At 40.9% G+C, this 5,959-nt stretch overlaps 1 non-coding gene across 1 annotated transcript; it reads left to right on the forward strand.

Moving 5' to 3' along the window:
- Nucleotides 1-4,616: 4,616 nt before the first annotated feature.
- LOC148874660 (small nucleolar RNA R71) lies at nt 4,617-4,723 on the forward strand. The gene has a single exon (XR_016106257.1). It is a non-coding gene; the product is annotated as a small nucleolar RNA R71 (small nucleolar RNA).
- Nucleotides 4,724-5,959: the final 1,236 nt, after the last annotated feature.

A 5,959-nucleotide genomic window follows, 5' to 3' on the forward strand; every position in this document is an offset into this window, starting at 1 on the left:
AATCCTTGAATATTGTATTCTAAATTTAGAGAATATGATTCCCAGTTGGGAGAAGGTAGGAAAATTTTTGAAATTCGCCCACCCATTCTGCACCCTTCATGGCGTCCATTAGATGGATCCTACCATTCTTTCAGGTAAGGGCATGAAGAGCAATATCAAGTAAGGATAGTAGGGGTTTAGAGGACTTCCCTGAAGATCATTCTGAATTCTGCAATAGCTCCTTTGATGGGAAGCCTCTAGCTGCGAAGAATCACATAAAACTAGAGATAGAGCAGTAGCTTTATTCAATTAAAAACCTAAGAAATAAAAACGAAACTAAACTCAACTGAGACTAAGAAAAGCAGAAAACAAACAAGAAAGTTTATGACAGCTTATCTGAAACTCGACAGTCTAGTGAGATCACCGATCATCTAAGTATACAGTGGATGGAGTAGGCAACGTTCCTCCCACTATATATGGCTTGAGGCACTGGCCATTCACCTTAAATGTGCCCTATGTTGGGTGGGTGACCTCTACGGTTCCATAGGGGAAAACCTGTGTGATGGTGAAAGGTCCAGACCATCTCAATTTCAGCTTGCCCAGGAACAATCGGAGATGGGAATTATACAACAACACTTGCTGGCCCACATGAAAATCACGTCTCAACAAGTTCCTATCATACCATCTTTTAATTCTCTCCTTGTAAACCTTGGCATTCTCATAGGCGGCAAGTCTGAACTCATCCAACTCATTTAGCTGCAGCCGCCTCTCTACTCCTATCACCTGTGAATCAAATTTTAAGAACTTTAGTGCCCAATATGCCTTATGTTCCAATTCAATAGGTAAATGACATGCTTTTCCAAAAACTAACCTGTAGGGAGACATGTCGATGAGTGTTTTATATGCAGTTCTGTATCCCCATAGTGCATCATCTAACCTGATTGCCCAGTCTTTCCTAGCAGAGTCTACAGTCTTCTCCAGAATTTTCTTGAGCTCCCTATTAGCTAATTCTACTTGGCCACTAGTTTGAGGGTGATATGGAGTAGCTAATTTGTGTGTAACACCGTATTTTCGCATCAGCCGCTCAAACTAGGTGTTACAGAAATGAGTTCCCTTATCACTAATGATAGCTCGGGGTGTGCCAAATTAGGTGAATAGCTTTTTCAGGAAATGTACTACCCTCCTAGAGTCATTTGTGGGTAAAGTCGTGACTTCCACCCATTTAGATACATAATCAACAGCCACTAGGATGTACTTATTGCCAAAAGAATTCAGGAAGGGTCCCATGAAGTCTATACCCCATACATAAAAAATTTCACAAATCAGAATATTAGCGAGGGGCATTTTGTTCTACCTGGAAATGTTACCTGCTCTCTGACATTGATCACATGCGACACGTACCTATGAGCATCCTTGAACAAGGTAGGCCAATAAAAACTAGATTGCAAAACCTTGGCTATAGTGCGGCTGGCTCCGAAGTGGCCTCCCGCTTCTCTATCATGGTAATACCGGAGCACCGACTCCATCTCCTCCTCGAGTACACACCTCCTTATGATCTGATCTGCACATAGCCTATACAACAAGGGATCCTCCCACAAATAGTATTTCACATCAGAGAATAATTTCTTCTTCTGCTGATATGAAAGATGAGGAGGGATAACATGTGCAGCAAGGTAATTTGCAAAATCAGCATACCAAGGTGATGAATTTTCTTGAATGGAGTAGAGCTGTTCATCTAGAAACTCCTCTCGAATGGTGTTGATTGTCTTCTCTTCTAAATCCACATTATCTAAATGGGAAAGATGATCAGCAGCTAGGTTCTCAGTACCTTTCTTGTCTTGGATCTCAACATCAAATTCTTGCAACAAGAGGATCCACCTAATCAGCCTCGGTTTTGCATCCTTCATGGTGAGTAGATGCCTTAATGTCGAGTGATCTGTATACACAATAACTTTGGACAAAATCAGATATGAATGAAACTTATCAAAAGAAAAGATTACTGCTAGTAGTTCCTTTTCGGTTGTGGTGTAATTCTATTGAGCATCATTCAAGGTTTTGCTAGCATAGTAGATCGGCTGAAAGTGTTTGTTCAATCTTTGTCCTGACATAGCTCCTATGGCTGAATCACTCACATCACACACCAGCTCAAATGGAAGTGTCCAATCTGGTGCTATCATAATGGGTGCATTAATCAGCTTGTCCTTCAGGATGTTGAATGCTTGTAGGCATTCTCGGTTGTGAACTCAAAGGCCACCTCCTTCTGAAGCAAAGTGGACAGTGGCTTGGCTATCTTGGAGAAGTCCTTGATAAATCTTCTATAAAACTCGGCATGGCCCAAAAAGCTTTTCACAACTCAGACTGATGTTGGTGGTGGCAATTTCTCAATTGTCTCCACCTTGGCTTTGTCAACCTCAATGCCTCTCTGTGAAATCTTGTGCCCAAGCACTATGCCTTTACCATGAAATGACACTTATCCCAATTCAGCACTAGATGTGTCTCCTTACACCACCTAAGCACCTTCTCTAAATTGTTCAAATACGCATCAAATGAAGAGCCAAAGACTAAAAAGTCATCCATAAAAACCTCCATGAACTTTTCAACCATATCAAAAAATATTGACATCATACACCGTTCAAAAGTTGTTGGGGCATTACACAATCCGAATGGCATTCTCCTATAGGAAAAGGAACTGTAAGGACAAGTGAAGTGGTCTTCTCTTGGTCTTCTGGTGCAATTGGAATCTGATTGTAACCTGAATACCCATCTAAGAAATAGTAGTACTCATGCCCGACCAGCCTCTCTAACATTTGGTCAATGAACGGGAGAGGGAAGTGATCCTTGCGTGTGGCTTCATCAACTTTCTGTAGTCAATGCATACTCACCACCCGGTGACAGTTCTGATCGGGATGAGTTCATTTCTTTCATTTGGTACAACGGTCATGCCACCTTTCATGGGTACGACTTGCACGGGGCTCACCCAAGAACTGTCAGAGATAGGATAAATAATCCCAACATCCAAGAGCTTAATGACTTCAGCCTTCACCACCTCTTTCATGTTCGGGTTCAGGTGTCTTTGGGGCTGAACTGAGGGATTGATGCCATCTTCCATCAGAATTCTATGCGTGTATACTGATGGGTTGATGCCCTTGATGTCGGCTACCTTCCAAGCTAATGCTGTCTTGTGTTCCCGTAACACTCTCAATAGTTTTTCTTTCTACAAAGGGCTCAATTCTGCTGATATGATTACCGGTAGAGTTGATGATGCCTCTAAGAAAGCATACTCCAAATGTGGTAGAAGTTGCTTCAGCTCAAGTGTGGGAGGTTCTTGGGTTGAAAGCTTGCTTGTTGGTATTGGTGGTCTATCCAAGCTCTCCAACTTGAGAAATCCTTTCCCTTGAAACTGAGGATTGGCATTCAGATATGCTGCCATGCTTTGAATCTCCTCATTTTCATTTCTTGCAGCTCCTCCCTCTTGTATGCAAAGGTTAAGGGGGTCAGCCATCCTGCTAATCTGAAAGCAATCATCAACCGCATAATCAATAACATCAACCATGTAACAAGAATCATCACTAGAAGATGCATGTTTCATAGCATCAGACATTTTAAAAATGATTTCCTCATCTTGAATCCTAAGGTTGAGTTTCCCTTGTTGGACATCAATCATTGCCTTCCCCGTAGCTAGGAAAGGTCTCCCTAGGATAAGAGGAACCTCAACATCCTCTTGCATGTCTAATACAATGAAATCAACTAAAAAGATGAAGTTATCTACTTTAACAAGCACATCTTCTATGATTCCCCTTGGATGCTTTTAGGATCTATCAGCTAGCTGCAATGCAATTCTAGTAGGTTGGGGCTCTCCCAACCCCAATTTCTTGAAAACCGAATATGGCATCAAGTTTATGCTAGCTCCTAAATCACATAATGCCTTTTCAATTTTTAAACTGCCTATTATGCAAGGTAGCCTACACTTATTCTCATGGATTCATTTCTGTATTGCTTGGTAGAGTGCTTGGTATTCTTGCAGAAATCATTTGCGCCAACTGCCCAACCTGATTTTCCAAGTTCTTTATTGAAGCCTCTTGGTTCTAAAATCTGGTTTTAGCACTGGCTATGAACTTGGTCATTTAGCTCCTCTAGGTTAGATTTCTTTTCCGGCTGATGGAAATTTTGGGGAAAGGGCTTCAGCCTATGCTGATTGGCCATGACTGATATGGGTAGCCCCTCCATCTGGGGTTAAAGGCATGGTGGTGCTGATTTCCCTGCTGCCTTGCAAAGTTGCCAACAAAATCAACCTGTTCTGTGGACTGCCTAAACCGATTGCCAACTTGGCATTCAGTGCTGATGTGGCCTCCCCCACACCAATCACATGTCACAGACTACACATTCATGGATGCCATCTGCATCTCATCAATTTTCTTGCTAAGTGCACCTATTTGTGCAGATAAAGCTGTGTATGAGTCCACATTGTGAAGACCATGCTGCTTCCTCACTTGTGTTCTCTCTGAATGCCATTGGTGAGTGCATGGGCCACTTCAGGGGTTTTAGTGTTGATGGAGCCCCCGGCTGCCGCATCTAAGATGGTCTTGTTGGCTTCGATTAGACCATTGTAGAAGGTTTGCACTTGCAGCCATATAGGAAGTCCATGGTGAGGGACCTTCCTTAACAGTTTCTTATACCGCTCCCATGACTCATATAAAGATTCTCCATCTTGTTGGAAGAAAGTGGTGATGTCATTTCTCATCTTTGCTGTCTTAGATGGAGGGAAGTACTTGGAGAGGAATCAGCTAGCCATCTCATCCCAAGTGGCTATAGATCCAGTCGGTAATAAATTCAGCCAAACCTTGGCATTGTCTTTCAATGAAAATGGGAATAACCTCAGCCTAACAGCATCATCACTCACCCCATTTTGTTAGAAAGTGTCACAAATTTCCAAGAAATTGGCTATGTGAGAGTTTGGGTCTTCATGAGCCATTCCACAAAACTGAAATATGTTTTGGATCATCTGAATCATGGCTGGTTTGATCTCAAAATTATTAGCAGTAATGGCTGGTCATACAATGCTTGAAGCAGCTCTGGTTAGGGTTGGTTTGGCATTGTCCATCATAGTCCTTGGTTCGGCCATTTCTGCAATTTCAGCTCTAACTTGTCTAGCAGCTCGTAAGCGGATGCGGAGGGTTCTTTCAATTTTCGAGTTGTAAGGGACTTCCTCCAATTCAGGTTTGTTTGTCATAAACCATACAAGTCAAAGCAAGAAAAAGACTAATGTATTCAAATCAGAAATCTAAATAATTAAACAATTAGCAATCATAATCTAACAGCAATTTACATAGAAATGATTGAATGTTATCTAAGAAGACAAAGCTTTAAAACACAATAACAATCAGAAAATGGACAGATATGAACTCTGATATACAAGCTTGAAATCAGAGAAGTAGCCTATCAACTTTAGTAGATTGCACACTTGAAGCAAGAAGAGCAGCCTAACATAGAGACAATCGGCAAGAAATTCTGATTTCAACAATGAAGATTAATATACATAGATCTGGATATCAGCCTAAGATTATTTGGTGTGCTCAGATATGATTTCTGCACTCAACACTGAAAGCTAATGTGTACAGATCTGAACTCCACTGATTTTATGAGATATAAAGAACCAGAAATCAGTTCAACTGGTAATACTATATCAGTAATCAAAACTAAACAAATCAGCAATAGAAGGGAAAACAAAAAAAAACTATTGATATCAGTAATGAAGGTATAAGATTTGTACAGAACTAAAATCAGCTAATGTATACAATTAATGAAATCAGCAATGAAGATCAAAAAAAAAAATTCTAGTGTGTTCAGATCTGAATTCTTTTTTTTATTTCAGCAGTGACAGTCAATGTATACAAGTCTTGAACTACACTACCATGACTAGAACAGTTACCAAAAACTGAGCAAATTAGCGACAGGAAGGGAAACTATGGATATAAAAAAA

Source organism: Nelumbo lutea, chromosome 1 (assembly GCF_056320005.1).
Source record: "Nelumbo lutea isolate HS-2025 chromosome 1, American lotus-T2T, whole genome shotgun sequence".
Taxonomy (NCBI): domain Eukaryota; kingdom Viridiplantae; phylum Streptophyta; class Magnoliopsida; order Proteales; family Nelumbonaceae; genus Nelumbo; species Nelumbo lutea.